Source organism: Notamacropus eugenii, chromosome 2 (assembly GCF_028372415.1).
Source record: "Notamacropus eugenii isolate mMacEug1 chromosome 2, mMacEug1.pri_v2, whole genome shotgun sequence".
In the NCBI taxonomy this organism is placed as follows: domain Eukaryota; kingdom Metazoa; phylum Chordata; class Mammalia; order Diprotodontia; family Macropodidae; genus Notamacropus; species Notamacropus eugenii.
The window spans coordinates 203,996,695-204,014,801 of NC_092873.1; the positions used below are offsets into that span (position 1 = coordinate 203,996,695).

The window sequence follows — 18,107 nt, forward strand, 5'->3', positions numbered from 1 at the left end:
TGGGATAAGTTTTTATTTAATGGGGCAGTATTACACTTCTGAAGCTGAAAATAGGCTAGGAAGTCTAATGTATAAAAGCTGGTGGCCAGAGACATAGATGGATTATTATCCTTTTTTCCCCTTTAATGAGAATATAAAACTCTATGTGGGGAGAGGTAAGGTGGTACAATAGAAAGAGAATGGGATTGGTGGTCTATGGACCTAGGAACAAATCACTGGGCAAGTTATTTTATTTCTCTGGGTCTCTATTTCCTCATCTGTAAAAGGAGGTGACCTTTAAGGTGTCTTCTAGCTCTAAAGATCTTGTGTTTCTATGAGAGGAATTCTTCAGTTCTCCCCTGTCCCACTATTTTCACTCTTCTACTATTGCCCATTTTGTATATAAAGGCAATTGATTTTTGAATGTTTCATACCCCATGGTTTCTATTTATCAATCAACCCATATTAACTAATATTTGACTCATCAATCAATATTTCTTACTTCAACACTCCAAGAGTTAAACTATCACAGGTGTTATTACTTCTTCTACCAACACAGATCATAGTCCTTCTTCTGGCAAATCCCACTGCTTCCTGGAGAAGTTCATCAATATTGTATGTCAGTTTCATGACTTCATGCTTGCTTATTTTCTGGATAATGGAAGATGCTCTCGCACTTTCCCAGGCACCACTGAAGTGAAACAGGGCTATGTGCTTGCTCCCATGCTTTTTGGCATGATATTTTCAGTCATGTTGTAAAATGCCTTCAATGAGGATGAACACGTCATCTAGGTCAGCTACTGCACTGATGGTAAATTCTTCAACTTGAAAAGGCTACAAGTCATGACTCAAGTGGAGAGAGTGTTGGTGCATGATTTTTTTGTTTGCAGATGATTATGTGCTTAATGTAGCATCTGAAGATGAGTTGCAATAAATAATGGATCATTTCTCTGCTGCTTGTGCTAATTTTGGCCTAACAATTTAGGTATTCCATCAGCCAGCACCACCCCACCCATACATGGAAACATTGGTTACAGCAAATGGAGAAGTTTTAAATATTGTGCATAAGTTCACTTACTTTGGTAGTGTACTTTCTAGGACAGTATACACTGAAAATGAGCTTGACACATGCATTCCTAGAGCTAACTCAGTGTTGGGAGGCTCTGAAGGAAAGTGTAGGAGAGAAGAGATATTAGATTGACTATCATACTGAAGGTCTCCAGGGCCATTGTGCTGACCTCATTATTGTATGCCTGTGAAACCTGAACAGTATGCCAGTGCTATGCCAAGAAACTGAACCACTTCCTTTTGAATTGCCTTTGAAAGATTCTGAAGATCACCCTGCAGGATAAGATACCAGACACTGAGATCCTTTCTTGAACTAAACTGACAAGCATTCAAACTCTACCCCAGAGAGTGTAACTATCATGGGCTGGTCATGTTGTGGGAAAGTCCAACATGTGCTTGACTAAAAGATTATGTTATGGAGAACTCACACAGGGCAAGTGCTCCTATTGTGGTCAGAAGAAGTGATACAAAGACACTCTCAGGGTCTCCCTTAAGAAATTTGGAATTGATTGTGTGACATGGGAGACACTGACACAAGACTAGCCAGCATGGCATGCCATCATCAGAGAAGGTACTGTGCTTTATGAGCAAAGCAGAATTGAAATAGCTTAAAAGAAATGCGAGATGCATAAATTTAGAGGATCCACCCCAAAAGTTCACATATTTGTGCCTGACCTGTGGTAGAGTATTCCAAGCTCATGTTGTCCTGATCAGTCACAGTCAGATACATGGTAACTTGATTCTAATATACTGATGTCTTTTTGAAAATAAAGGACAACGACCAACCAGTCACAGTCCTTTTTTGACTTAGTAGATGGTTCGTCACAAGTCACTGTGGCAAAGTAATTTACCACTTGATGACTAGGTTCAACCTTGGCTAAGAGCCAAAAGACCTGATAACATTACTAGTTTCACAGGGGATAGGTGCTGGGCCTGGAGTCAGGAAGACAAGTTCAAATCTAGCTTCAGACACTCACTAGCTGTGTGACCCTGGGCAAATCACTTGGCCTTGGTCTGCCTCAGTTTCTTCAACTATAAAAAGTGTATAATGAGAGTGCCTACCTTGAGGGACTGTTGTAAGGATCAAATGAGATAATATTTTTAAAGCACTTAGCACAGTACCTGGTACACAGTAAACATTTAATAAATACTTGTTTCCTACCCTCCTTTCTCAATCACTAACATGAATCTGAAAACTTTGTGTTTTAAAAAATAATCTGCAGCTAATACTGAAATACTTTAAGTAGACACAACATTCTAATATAGATAGTATCTCCAGTGATGCAGAATAAAAATTATCAGCCAGTGGCCCAAATGGTGATGAGCCTTGAAGAACTAGACTGAACCTTGGTCAACATTGTTTAACCTATACTAAAAGTCTTTCAAGTATGGTAGACCAAGCAGGGCTCATACTCTGCTGACATTGCTGTTAAGAAGCAAAGTCATTTCTAAATTGTAAGGGGAATACCACTGGAGATTGTTACTAATGTAAATAGTAATATTTATGTTTGAGAGAAAGGTCTTTAGTTGGAAGTTCTGAGTTCAAAGTGTGAGAAGTTCTGCTTATCATATCATGTAAAATAGGAAAATCCAGAGGTGGCTAATACTTAGGCAATAAAAGAAAGTATTCTATGAGAAAGCTTTGAAATTTACTTCATGGAAAACTCATCAGACTTGGGATAATTCAGGACATCGTATACTTGGATTTCAGCAAGACATTTGGCAAAGTCTGCCTTGACACTCTAACAAAAGAAAAGGGTAGCTGTGAAATATTCAATACTATATTCAGTTGGGTCTAGAACTTGTTAACTTAGCGGAACAAAAATGATGACACTGAATTGATGTCAATTATAGGGAGGGAATACAGTTTTAGAAAATTGTCACAGAGTTCTGTCCCTGGCCCTATAATGTTTGACTTTTTATTGCTAGCTTTTATAGAAATCATAACTCTGCCTCTTATTAAGTTTGTGGATGGACTGAGACTAGAAGAAATGGGTGATGCACTGTATGACACCCAATCTCATAGTGCCTGGCACATAGTATCTGTTTAATAAAGGCTTAGTGATTGATTAAGTTATTTTCTCATGTACAGAACAAACAGAAACCTTGTAAAGATCTCAGTTAAATTTTATCTTATTAACATTAACACACCATTCTAAATTGCCAAGAAGTCCTAGGATCATAATTCTGTCCTGCAGGGTGTTAACCATTTCTTCTAGAAATTCAAACATGGTAAGAGGGATATTGAATTCTGTATGACAGAATTATGATCCTAAGACTTCTTGGCAATCTAGGATGGTGTATTAATGTTAATAAGATAAAATTTAACTGAGATCTTTACAAAGTTTCTGTTTGTTCTACACAGGAATAAAGGTAACTTCAAACTAATTAATTAATAAATCATCAAGCTTATGTTAAACAAATACTATGTGCCAAGCACTATGAGATTAGGTGTGATGACCTGCTTAATGTAACCATTCCTTTAAGAGGAGAAAAATAAATCAACCAGTATTACCTGAGTAAGTGAAAACAGAGAAGAACCGGTGCTGAATCATCACCTTTTGGTGGGAGATGGAAAGTGTAGTACACAGAAAAATTGTTTCCCCCAAAAGACAGAAACATGATTACAGGATAGAACACAGACTGTAGAGTTAGGGAGACCTATGTTTAAATTGTGTTTTCACACGTTCTGGTTATATCAACCTGGGAAAATCACTTAACCTCTCAGTAGCCTTCAGCAACTCTCACACACTACAAATTTCAATCTAAAACTGGTGCCACAATGCACTGTTAGGGAGAGTTTCTTCACCAAATGTTCCCTACCCCAATGAAAGCATAGGTGCAGATCAAAAAATGTAGCCTTACACTTGTGTTAAAAAAAATCAAATGCACAAATTCAGGAAGAACAAGATGTAATGTAAAACAGTCCATGTAAAAAAAGACCTTGGAATTTTATTGGATTACCACTGTTGCCTTCTCTACTACTATTCATGTTCAGTTGGACAAATCTGGAAAAAATCAGGAAACTGTGTCTACTAAATCCAGTACAAATTTATGTTATATAATCTCAATTAGGCCCTCAATGAAGGCAGGCAATAATTTTACACCTTTCTAATCACTTTATTATCCTAGTCAGCATGACAGCTTTTCCAAACCTTTTCATTCATCCTCAAAGTTCCTATGAATTCCCCTCTTCCTATATTTTTCGATCAAGAACTTTGCCTCATATTTCACAGAAAAAATGAAGCCCATTCTACAAGAGTTTGTTCTTATCTTCTTACATCACTCGGATGCCTTCTGGCACTATCACTGATTTCACCTCTGTGATTAAGAGATAGTCCTTCTCCTTCCTAAGGCCATCTCCTTTACATGCAAAAGGGATCCCATTCCTTCCAGTCTTCTCAAGCAGACTGCTTTCCCTATCATCCCTACTCTCTCACTTCTCTTTAGCTTCTCCCCATCCACTGACTACTTCTTTACTCTCCACAAACATGATCCTGTCTTCCCTATCTTCAAAAACCCATCATTTGTTCTATGTACCCTCCCCATCCTAGCTAAACTTCTTGAGAAATTCACTCTAATTTGTTGGACCCACTTCCGTTCTTATCTCTCTGGTTTCTAACCTTATAATTCAACTGATATGGCTCCCTCCCAAGTTACCAATGATGACTTAATTCACAAATCAAAAGATTTTTCTTAATCCTCATCTACAGCCTTTCACACTGCTCATCATTCTCCTTTCCTTGATACTTTCATTTCTCTGGGTTTTTGTGAAACTACTTTTAAGAATTTCTTACCACTCCTCAGTATCCTTTGAGGGATGTTCATCTAAGTCATGCCCACTAAACTTACTCTTTCTCCTGGGCTCTCTTCTCTTCCCCCTCCAGAGTATTATGCTTGGTAATTTTGTAAGCTTCCATGTATTCAATTATCATCTTTATTCTGAGATTCTCAAATCTCAAAGCTGTTTGTCCTGCTCTAAACTCTCACCTGATTTCCAATTTTGCATCTCTAACTACCTGTTAGAAATCTCAAACAGGATGTACTACAGACATCTTAAACTCAACATGTCTAAAAACAAGTTCACAATCTCCCCCTTTCCCCTTCCAGATTTTTCAATTACTGTTGAAGGTATCACCGTTCTCTCAATAAGCAGGGCCTACAACTTAGAGTCAAATCCTCATGTATTTCACGCTTTCCCTTATCCAATCTGTTGCCAAGTTCTGTAGATTCTACCTTTGTAACATCTCTCTTATATAACCCCTTCTCTCCTCTGACACTGCTGCCACTGTGGTTTAGGACCTTTTCACCTCACAACTGGCCTACTGAAATAACCTTTGTCTTCCTGCCTCCAGTCTCCCCAATCAAGTCCATCAAATTGATTTCTTAAAGCATAGGGATGACCATGTCATTCAGTTAACTGAAGTACTGTTGCCTCCAAGATAAAACATAAAATACTCTATTTTATATTTAATTTTCTTTATTGACCTATTCCCTTCCTACCTTTCCAATTTCCTTATACTTTACTATAATCTGTGTATTCTGTTATCCAGTGACATTAGACTCCTTAATATTCCATCTCCCATTTTCCCTAGCTGTTCACCCAGCCTAGAATTCCCTTCCCCCTCCATCTTCATCTCTAGGCTTCCTTCAAGTACCAGTTAAAATCCCACCTTTTACCACGTGACATCTATCAAATTGGTTAATATAACAAAACAGGAAAATGATAAATGTGGAGAAGATGTGGGAGAGTAAGAACATTAATTCATCGTTGGTGAAGCTGAGAGCTCATCCAACTGTTCTGGAGAGCAATTTGGAATTATGTCCAAAGGGCTATAAAAATGTACCCAAAGAGTTATAAAAATTGACCCAGTAATACCACTTCTAGGGTTGTATCTCAAAGAGATCATAAAAATGGAGAAAGGACAAACATATACAAAAATATTTATAGCAACTCTTTTTGTGGTGACCAAGAACTAGAAATCGAGGGAATGCTCATCAACTGGAGAATGACTGAGCAAGTTGTGATATATGAATGCAATGGAATACTATTATAGTACAATAAGAAATGATGAACAGGCGGACTTCAGAAATACCTGGATAGATTTATGTGAACTGATGCTGAGTGAAGTGAACAGAAGCAGGAGAACATTATACAGAGTAACAGGCACACTGTGCGCGGACTGTTTTTGATAGACTTAGCCCTCCACAGCCAGGCAAAGATCTAAAACATTTCTGAAGGGTTCACCATGCAAAATGCCACACACATCCAGAGAAAGAACTAGGGAGCTGGAATGCAGAATGAAGAAGTTTTGTTTTTGTTTAGTTTTACTCATGCTTTCTCCCATTTGTTTTAATTTTTCTGTGCAACATGACTGATATGAAAATGTGTTTAATAAGAATGTATGTAAAGGGCCCATATAAGATTGCATAACATCTTGAGAAAGGAGTGGGAAAAATTTAAAACTTATGGAAGTGATTGTTGAAAATTAAAAATAAATAAATTTGAAAAAAATAAAACCCCATCTTTTACAAAATCCCCTTTCTTATCCCCTTTAATACTTACACCTTTCCTCTGTGATTATCTCCAATTTATCATGTTTATACATGATTGTTTGTGCGTAATTGTTTTTATACTGTGTTCTCATTAGACTGGAGCTCCTGGATAGCATGTACTTCTCCCCTCCCCCCCCATTTCTTCATATCCTCAGTATTTCACATAGTATCTGGCTTATAGTAAGTTTTTAATAAATGCTTATTGAATTGAATTGGCTTGCCTGGACTCGTGTGTCCGATGAGGCAGTCAAAAAACTTAATGCAAAATAAAATGGCAATAATGGAAATATAATGAGGAAATCATAATCCTGTTCTACTGTCCCATGGAGAGAGCACATAGGAGTATCATGTTTTGTTCTGGATTGTGTCTAGGGGAGAGTAGCAGGGAGGGTAAGAGTACTGGAGATCACACCGTACAATAATCATTTGGAAAGATTCAGGGAGGATTTTTAGCTTGGAAAAGATAAGACTTATAGGAACAGATCTTCAAATATCTCAAGGGTTATCATACACAAAGGACTATTCTTGAGTCAGTCATATGAAGATACATAAAGGTAGACTTTATTCAATACTAGTTAGAACTTTTCCAAAACAAAATAAGCTTCCAAAGAGGCAGTGAATTTCCCATCATTATAGATTTTCAGGCAAAGTTTGAATGACCACTTTTTATCAGTTATATTTTAAATAGGATTCATGTTGTGTATGAGCATCATATTAAATGGTAGTAAATAACCCATGTGGGGTTTTTTGCCTCTGGTTGTAATCTTTGAGATCATCTAGTGACCATGGGCAAGAACCTGCCACCTTGAAGGCCATATGTGACCTTCTAGGTCCTTGACTGAGGCCAAGTTTTACAGAACAAATCTTTTTATTAAAGGGATTTGTTCTGTGAAGTTTGGATTCAGTCAATGGGCCTTACTTGAGGACCTAGAGGGCCACATGTGCCCTTGAGGCTGCAGGTTCCCTACCCCATTATTTCTAGTCTAACCTACTGTTTTTAGAGATGAGAAAGTGAGGTTCAGAACTGATTTCCATTTTGAATTTTACTACCACTCTGTTGTACTACTAGTTGTTTTTACCCAAAGAAGAGAGTTTGAAAATGAGATATTTTCAGAAAATATTCATAACTACTGAGTTAAATGTTTTTTTTTGTTTTTTTAAGCCTATCTCCCTATGTTGTCCAGGCTAGAAGTTCAGGGATTACTCAGTGAACCCAGCTTCACTCTAGTCTGCATAGGAACTCTGACCTGCTGCGTTTCCAACCTGAGTTACTTTGTCCCTCCTTAGGCAATCATGGTACGCAGGTTCCAGGAACTCATCATATTAATTCCAAACAATGTGATCGCTACTGAAGCTCAGAACTACCAAATTCAAGTGCTCCTCTGGCATGTGCCACCCCAGTAGCAGAGATATGAGTATTCCCTACCACATCCAGCACAACTGATTTTAATTAAGCTTAGTTGTCAGTTGTACCCAAGATTCAGTAGCTGTCTAGTCATTCCTGGCTAATTACTAATTCTCAGAATCAGAAGGAATCAAATTTAGCCACACTGTGCCTGACCAGCAGTTAGCCCTTTAAACACTCCATCAGTTTGTTTACAAGAAACAAAACAAAGCTATATTCTCTCTCTCTTTCTGTCTCTCTCTCTCTCTGTCTCTCTCTGTTAGGAAAAATAATCACAAAGTATAAAAATAATTTTTTTTTCTTTCAAGGGTATAAATGTTGGATATAAGTACTTTTCTCTCGCACTTAAAAGCAATATCCTCCAGTGTTATATTTTGCCCAGAGAGAAACCATGTATGTAGTCCTAAGTTTATCATTATATAAGAAACCTTTAAAGTTCTTTGGAACATGCATATAGCTAGAGATGCTAGTCCTAGAACCAAGTCTACATCATTTTTACAATATTAAATATACTCCATGAATTTGCCAAGCAAATTTGTTTGGAAACAAATTGAAAGCAATGAAATGCAGACCTGAAAATTTTGTGTTTATTTTTATAAGTTAAAGGCAAAGGGGATTCTGACTTTATTATTTTAGTTTTTTCCAGATTATTTCCATTATAAAGTGTTTGGCAACTCTGCAATACATTTATGTGTGGCTCTCCAAAGGTTACTTGTGTAATCAGAAATAGTATTTCAGTATAAATTCCCAGAATACTTACATTAGCTGCATTTATTCTTAAATGACTTTTCTTTTATTATTTGCCTAAAGACAACTTTCATGTTTAATTTTTGTCATCTTTCATCTTGAAAGTTCTCACAGAATATTAAAGACTGTAATTCATATTCACTTATTATATGAAAATTACTCAAATTGGAACGAGGCCAATATTTCTTCACCCCCATTATTTACTATGTGAGTGATCTCATTCAGTTGCGTAAATTCAGGAATGCTTTATAAGCTGGAAATTCTGAGTTGTACCTTTCCCTCATTGATTTCTCACCTTGTGGTCTGATTCAAATCTTGGCTTGTCTTCAATATGTCTTCCTGAATATCTACCAAATTTAAAAACAAAACAAACAACTTGAAAATTGAATATGTTTCCTAAAGAATGTCTGTACCTCTACCTATTGTACATCACTGTGGTTTTCTTTTCTGTTTATTTGAAAATGTGAGCTCACAAACTGTGTCATCTTGAATTCTCCTTTTCCCTAATTCTCTACTTCCTATCAAGATCTTTTATTTTTCTGCTATACTTCTATAATGTAGTCTTACTCTTCAGAAACTGAACCACTTCCTCTAGTATCCTACCAGAAATAACATTTAACTACCTTTTAGGAGACTGGCTCCTCCATTGACATATGACCCTTCATCCATTCATTAAACAAAAATTTGCTAATTTTCTACCGCATAAAAAATAACCATGTTGATATTGAGGGATAATTAAAGTAAATAAACATACTGTCTACTACTAGAGAATCTAGTAGAGAAAGTAAGGTCAGTACAAATACAAGGGAGGCAAAAGGAAAATCAAGAGTACGCAGTATTACAAAAGTCAAGAGAGAAGAGAATTTCCAGAGGGAGAGATTATTCACAATGGCAAATACTGCTGAGAGGTCAAGGACAATGAGTACTGAGAAAAAGCTATTGAATTTGTCCATTAAGAGGGCATTGTTGACCTTTCTGGAGAGTAGTTTCATTAGAAAAGTGGGGAGAAAAGCAATATTGCAAGGGTTTAAGGAGAAAAGGAATGGTGAAATGGAGGCAGAAGTATAGACTACCAAGAAGTTTAGAATTAAAAAAGAGGAATAAGATTGAGGGAATAGCTTGAGGGGTGGATGTCACTGGATGTGGTAGCTGAGTAGAGGGACAGAAAGATAAAGCATTTATTATGTACTTACTATATGCCAGGCACTATGCAAAGAACATAGAAAGGAACAAAAAAAACCCAGACGCTATCAAGCACAGATATGCTAGAGCCAGAACAATTGTTAAATTTTCAGTGTGAACTCTTAGACTTCAGAAATTGGAAAACATTACAAATTAGGGCTCGATATATTATTTTGTTGATTGCCTAGACTTAAGAAAGTGATGAGGGAGATATCAATAATAAAGATTAAACTTAAAAGTATCTTACTGTTTTCAGAGACCTGGTTGTTAAACATTTACCAACATGCCACTACATGTTACTCTCTAGGATTTATGAGGGAAGACAATACATAAAGGGGAGCTGGAGGGCAGGGTGGGACAAGCCTTAGAAAGGAGGAATAAAAAGGGTACCTTCTGAGGGATAAGGTTTTTGGAAAAGGAAGATGTAAAAAAACCTAAAGAGTCAGAAGTAAAGCTGTCAATGAAGTGAACATGGACAGTGGTCAGGGATTCACTACTCAAAGAAGAGGGCACAGGAGTGGAAGCATCTCCTGGGCAACTGAGAAAAAGTGGCAGGCCAGAGAGTTAGTAGTTGAGCTAGGAAGGAAGTGAGCACAGATGGCTTAGGCAGCTCAGGAAATCTAGGTCAGGGCTGACCAAGGGAAAAGAATTTTTAGAACAGAGGAGACCTGTTTTTAGATGGAAAGAGCAAAGGTGATTGAAGATGTTGGAAAGAGAATTCTAATCTCTGATTGGTGAATTCATACAGTTCTTAGGGTCAAAAGAATCTTGTTTATGTAGGGAAATTCTCTGGATCACATCTCCCAGAATGACAAGTATGAATCTACTGTATATATGAGTCTATATATAAATATATACACACACACACATCTATATATCTATATATCTATATATATGTATATATGAGTCTACCCTGACCCTGGACTCTGGTTAGATGATTAGGCTTTTCAGCAGGGTTGAGGAGATTGAAAGAAGGTTAGGTTCAAAACCACCTCAATAATCTCATTTTGATCACATTGTACTCCTGGATGAAATTCTTAGAGCCCCCTCTCCCCCCTTAAGCTTTTTTTTAATCATAGATTTGATAGTTATCAAAACAGATGAATATTTTAAGGTGCAAACATGAACTATGTATATGAAGCTATGTACTTCTATTATGGATAGTTATTTTTAAATCACATATTACATTTCACATGAGAGAGCCAAACTTGCCCTTCCAACATTTTCACACATTCTTCCCTGAAAGAGCCATTTCATTCAAAATGATGTGAGCTCACACACAGCCTTCTGGGAAACGTATTCCAGAGAATTTCTCCTAAGGGAGGTTCCCTTGACCTCAAACACTGTGAGAAATGGAGTCCATAAACATCCTTAGAATGTAGTTAAAGACTTTTCTATTATGTACAAATAATAATAAGTACATTTCAGAAGCTTGTAAGTGTGAGAAGAGAAATTTTGAAATTGTTGTTGGGAATCTAATGAAGAATCAATAAAAGATAAATGAATTTTTAAAAAGCATTTATTAAGTGCTTACTATGCGCCAAGAATTGTGATAAGCTATACAAACAAAGGAGTATTATAAAATCATGTGAAAAGACTGTGATTTTGCTCTCTACTAATCAGTTAGGAAAAACAAGGTTCCCCTATAAATAATGCCCCAAAACCCTGTTGCCAATTTTGGTGACCTTTTACAAAACCTCATCCTTCTTGACCTTCCTACAACACTGAACACTGCTGACCATCCTCTCCTTCCACATACTCTCCCCTCTCTAGTTGTCTTCCTCCTTGTCTGACTGCTCCTTCTCGATCTTCTTTTCTGGCTCATTATCTCTATCTTGCCCCCTAACTATGGAAATACATGTCCTGGTCCTTCTTTGGCTACTCTTGGTACCTCATCCATTCACACGTGTTCAATTATCATCACTATGCAGATGACTCACAGGTCAAAATATTTAGCCCTACACTCTCTCCTGACCTTTATTCCTATATCACCAATTGCCTATCAGAGCTGTAGGGATGGATGTAGCAATTTCAAATGCCACCAACTTCCAGTGTGTCTTCTCTTTCCCCCAAAGTTATCTGATGTTTATTTTATATAAATTTATGTCATGTCTGTTGTCTCCCCTCAATTAAATGTAAGTTCTTCAAGGGCAGTGACAATTTCATTTTTGTCTTTGGATCTTTAGCTCCTAACACAATGTTTAGCACATAGTAGGCACTTAATAAATGTTCAGTGATTGGTGATTAATTGAAGAAAATCTCCCCAGATTCCAGAAAATCCTACTGTTTCCTTATGGAATTGTGATAAGAAGATGATCTAGATTTGGAAGACAACTTTGAATTAATCTAGTTCAATGCCTTCATGTTTCAGTAGATTCATTGGAGGTCAGAGAAGTGAAATGACTCACCTAAAGTCATGCAGTTAATAAGTGGTTGAGCTGGGATTTAAATCCAGGTCGTCTTACTCCAAATCTAGTCAGTTTTACCATAACATACCACCTTGTCCCCAGTTTTAAGTTGCTTGCTATCTACCTCAAAGGATTGTGATTAGATCAAGTTACACTCATAGCTATTCTGGAGGAATGGGATTTTAAGTTTGTAATTGAACAAGATAGTATTCTAGGATGTTAGTGAGGCATGCAAGCAAAGGAAGCTTTTAATTTTGATGTCTTCTAGAATTTCTTTCATTTTTTAAAAACACAGATAGTTATTGAATCCATATCCTTTATTAGATCTACATCCCCGTTTGCATCCAGAAGTACAGTTGCAAATTTTTATCATATTCTCTTTTTCCTTAGGTATATTGAAAGGGAAGTGACACAGTATTAAGTACAATAGACTTGGAATCAGGAAGACTTGACTCCTACTCAAGTCCCCATCTTAGACACTACCTATGTCACCCAAGACAAGTTCTTTTATCTCTTATAGGCTCATTTTTTCTCTTTGGTAAAATAGGAATAATAATAGCACTTACTTCATAGTGCTGTTGTGTGTGCAGATCATATGAGACAACACATGTATAGCCCTTTGCAAACCTTAAAGTGCTATGCAAATGCTATCCCCACCACTACCATCATCATGGTGGCGATTGTTTGTTGTTACACTGAAAGGAAGATGTCTTTCCCAGCTGCAGACAGAGTTTATATCTAAATTCAGGAACTCTGTGCCCTTGGGGATGTATAGAACTTAGAGAACCACAGAATTTTAGAGTCAGAATGGACCTTAGAGAGAGATCATTTAATCTAATACTCACATTTTACAGATGAGGACAGGAGACCCACTAAATTTAAAAGGAGTAATTTGCTTCTAATTTTCCTGAGGGAAAGCACAACTCTACAGAATAGAAGTCTTTGTCTGCCCTCTACTTATCCACCTTTATGCCACTGTCCAGCTCATTTTCTTTCAAAATAGGTCTATGTGTAAAATAGATGTCTATTTTTCCAATTCTTATAATTGTGGGGGTTTTCAACACAAATGGGCAAGACTTTTCTTTGTGTCTATAAAATTCCCTGCTGCATTTATTTTCACTCCACCTGGGTCACTCTGACCTGCTTCAAAACCCTCTGGTCCTTACAATCCTACTTACGATCAGTCCTCTCTGCCATTTTCACCTGTCCCAGCTAGTGTCTTTTATTTAGCGCTTAGTTTTACCAGCTATAAAAGAAGTGCGATTATGTCTGTTGTCTGTAATACAAGGTATAGTCAGAATTTACGTAATACTTGTTTATATGCCAACAATAAAAATCATATTGTATTGATGTAGTGACTTTATTCAATAGGGAGCCTACCTCCTTTATTTGCATGTTTCACCTCTTGGGAGAAAGGAAAAACATGATCCTATTTTGTCACTGAGAATAATGAGACAGAGGGAGGTTACCATTAGAATACTTAGTTTTATTGAATTTTGTTAATTGTATTTGCATTACCTTGCAGCAATCGTCTGAAGGTCTCTTGAGAACTAGACCTTCGTTAGTCTTAACAACCTGCTACTGATGCTAGTGAGAAATAAGGCTATTCACATGTGACAAGTTAAGAAGTTAAGCTCCAGCAGTAATCTGACTTTCTTGGATCCTATGCCAAGCCATAGGTGGAGCTGAGAAGAGATCACTATGACATCTTGAAGGGATTTCTCAGCTTTTTTCTTTGTCTTTGCCCTTGGTCTCCCTTTAGCTATTTTGTTGGCTAGTAAAAAGCAGTATTGTAATCGGTGACTTGCTTTTTTGAGATCAGAAGTGGGAGGAATATTTCTAAATATGTGGTTGACTATCTTCCTTTCCCTGACCAGTTTTCTTAATCCAGTTTGTAGTTTTTGTTACTAATGAGGGACCTAGAGAGAGGTGGGAAGATACTTATACAGAGTGTTAATTAATCTTGAAATAATACCCTCAATTTTAATTTGCAAACTAAAAAGGAGTTAGTTTTTCTAATCTGGGTGGACTTCCTGAGAGAGTGGGCCTACTCAACCGTGGTTTGGTCAAGAAAATCTAAAGCAGCAGTTTCACTTTCCTAATCTGTTTAAAGCAGGCAATGTATGGTTGAGATAAGGTCACAGAGGCCTGTTTGGTTTGTGATAGCAATCTTGTCATATGTCTTTGTTTAGAGATAAAGCTGGATGCAAGGTCCTGCTCTTTTCAGATAATCTAGTACTCATGCTTGGTAGATTAAATGACATTTAGCAGATTTAGATTTCCCCTATAGATATTTTCTCCTTTCAATACTTTAGACCCTTTAGAAATATAACCATTGCCCTGTGGCAATAAAAAACAGCATGATTTGGACTAGTAGTTCTACAAATCTTTGTAGTAGATAGCAGTAGGAAAAAGTGAAGGCCTTTAGCTTGTAAAAACATTTACTGTCTCCTAGCAATCTGCAGAGATGCTATGTGAGGTGGATAATAGATAAACGGTTTCCAAATCATAAAACTTTGCTGCAATAAGGACCAAAGGAGGCTCTCCTCAGGACATACCTCAGGAACTAGTGTGACAAGAAATACATACATACATATGTACCTACACATATATGATACATTTAGCATATGCACACTGTATTATAATATGTAAGATGTTACTTATATTCATGTGCAATAACACATTATAACACATATATTCTTATTTAATATGTCATCACACATAAAATATATTTTATATATTTAAGGAATTGGCTTATTTGTTAGAAAATTTCATAGAATTTCAGAGATAGATGACACCAGAAGGATTATCTAGTCCAACAGCCTCATTTTATAGGTGAAGAAGCTGAGGTCAAAAGATTAAAAATTTTATCCAAGGTCAATGGCAAGGAAGTGGAAGAGTCTGGAATAGAAAGCAGATTTTTAGGCTCCCAGGCTAGTGTATATCATCTGATTAACAGGTCAATCAGTTTTTGTCTTGTGTTCATCCTTCGTTGCAAAGAAGACCATGCCATCAGAGAAATAATGACATGACTTGCACTTGACTATGTTTTGAGTGAGGGAGGCCTGTGCACGTCATCAGCCTCACTTCTCCTCCAGAGCCATCTGAATCCAGTGACCAGATATTCATCAGAATGACTGGAGATGACCCAGCAATATACACAATAAATACTGCTACATAAATGGAAAAGAAATTAAAAACAAAAATGAATTCTGTGTAATTAACCTATTAATTAATGACCAGTCTTGGCCTCAGAAAAGAAATGAGACTATGGATGTGGAATGATGCTTATATCAGACGTAGACAGTTTATTAGTTGGTTTTGCTGCACTCCATTTGTTTGTTAATCTTTGTTATAAGAGAAGGCTCAGTGGGTAGAAATGAGTGATATAAGAACAAAAGACACCAATAAAACTTTGCAAGGAAGGTTTTTTTTGGGGGGGGGGGATGGAGTGTTACAGTTATTCAGATATTGGGGTGTAGGTGAGTGGGGAATTAGTTCAGGATATGGTGACCTGGAAAGGTATTGTGATGACTGGAGAATTTGAGCCAGGGCATTCTCTTCCTGGCTGACCGTAAGTCTTGCCCAGTGTTACTCTTATACATTTCTCTTTTGAGCTTCTTTAAAGGTCCTATTGGTTTAACAAATAAATGTGCCTTCTTTGAGCAAAATAAGAGCTTTTACACCAGGACATTAGCTCAATCGCAGAAACCAGCATTATTCTTTTTAGAGTGCTTTAGGAGTCAAATCGTGATCTAGAATGACATCTTTTAAAACAAATGTTCAAATTGTTCTTCATTTTTCCTGACTTAATTTTTTAACTCCATTTTATAAAATCTAATGTCATTGTACAAATGAAAAAAGACTTAAGAGTTCTATTTTGTGTTTATTGTGTGTTCTAGGCAATGATATGGTCACTAGACCACACCAAAATTCAATTTTAAGATGAGACTGAAAAGGGTTCAGTGCTTGAACTAGATCTCTTCATTTTCCAGAGAGAATACAATGACTAAAAAGGAATGGGGAGCAGCTAGGTGGAGCAGGCCCAGAAAGAGTTCGAGACCTGGAGTTAGGTCTTTGTGAGTTCAAATCTGACCTCAGATACTTACTAGTTGTGAGATCCTGGGCAAGTCACTTAACCCTGTTGGCCTCAGTTTACTCATCTGTAAAATGACTTGGAGAAGGAAATATCAAACTATTCCAACGTCTTTGCCAAGAGAACCCCTGAAAAGGTATCATGAAGAGTTGAACATGACTGAACAACAAAAAAGCACTAGAGAAACGCTGAAATATAAATGCTCAAATTAAACCAAAATAATCTGAGTCAGATGTTTCAAGGAATTTTTGACATCACACAGGACAATGTGCTATCAATAAAAATGTCTAATGTTAAAAATCAAGTCCACAAATGTTCATTGGACATTTATTGAGGTACTGTGCTTAGTAATGAGAAATTAAAATCCAAGCAGAAAGAATGACAGACTCTGCCTTGAAGGAGTTTGTATTCTTTCTTTCTTTCTTTCTTTCTTTCTTTCTTTCTTTCTTTCTTTCTTTCTTTCTTTATATATATATATATATATATATATATATATATATATATATATATATATATATATATATATATATGTATTTGTTCCAAATTCTCTCCTTCCCTCAATACAATACCATGATATATATAAAGTCATGCAAAACATATTTCCAAGTTAGTCATGTCCTGGAAAGAAAAAGAAAGAAAAACAAAGGAAAAATATATTTCAATCTATATCCTGAATCCATCAGCTCTCTATCTGGAGGTGGAGAGCGTTTTCCATTAGGAGTCCTTTGCAGTTGTGAGGGATCATTGTATTGATCAGAGTTAATTATCTTTACAAAATTGCTTTTACAGTATAGATCTTTCTCTTGGCTCTATTCACTTCACTATGTATCAGTTCATGTAAGTCTTCCTAGACTTTTCTGAACCTATCACCTTCATCATAGCTTGTAATCCAACAGTATTTCTTCACATTCTTGTAGCATAATTTACTCAACCATTCCTCAGTTGATGGGTATCCTCAATAGAAATAGCTGCTATAATTGTTCTTGTACATACGGACATTTTTCCTTTTTCTTTTATTTCTTTGGGATATAGAATTAGTAGTGGTATTGCTGGGTCAAAGGTTATGCACAATTTTTTTAACCCTTAGAGTATAGCTTTAAATTGTTCTGCAGAATAGTTGGACTTGTTCACAACTCCATCAACAGTGTATGTATTTTTTCACCTCTCCTCCAGCATCTGTCATTTTCCTTTTCTGTCATCTTAACCAATCTGATGGGAGTAAAGTCGTAGCTCAGAGCTGTTTTAACTATTAGTGATTTGGACATTTTTTTTTTCATATAACTATTGATAGCTTTGACTTTTTCCTCTGAAAACTACCTGTTCATATTCTTTGCCAATTTATCAATTGGTGAATGGCAAAGAGCTTGTATTCTAGAAAAAGAAGATAACGTAAAATGGCAGTGGAGAGGGAAAAGGAAAAAGCACTCACTGCAGGAATAGTAGAGAAAGTCCAGAGTCAGAATGGAAACCCAGAGAGGAATAAAAACGTGACTGATCACAGCACTTAAAATAGAAGTTCTGGAAAGAATCAGGCAATCAGAGGAAGGGGCTGTAGAGCAGAGTGTACTTCCAGTATGAGAAGTTTGGAGGTAGAGTGAAATTCAGGGGGAAGAGGCTGCTGTGGCATGATAGAGTATAAGTCTAGAAAATAGGAGTGAAGCCTAGG

General features: G+C 36.7%; 1 long non-coding RNA gene across 5 annotated transcripts in view; it reads right to left on the reverse strand.

The window, feature by feature from the left end:
* LOC140526726 (uncharacterized) overlaps nt 1-18,107 on the reverse strand; it is a 190,473-nt gene that overhangs the window by 52,569 nt on the left and 119,797 nt on the right. For 4 of the 5 annotated variants that reach the window (XR_011974500.1, XR_011974498.1, XR_011974497.1 and 1 more), the window contains exon 4: nt 9,051-9,102. The exons of the other annotated variant lie outside the window; for it this stretch is intronic. This is a non-coding gene — a long non-coding RNA (uncharacterized lncRNA). The remainder of the gene's footprint in view (nt 1-9,050; nt 9,103-18,107) is intronic. 5 annotated transcript variants of the gene reach the window in all.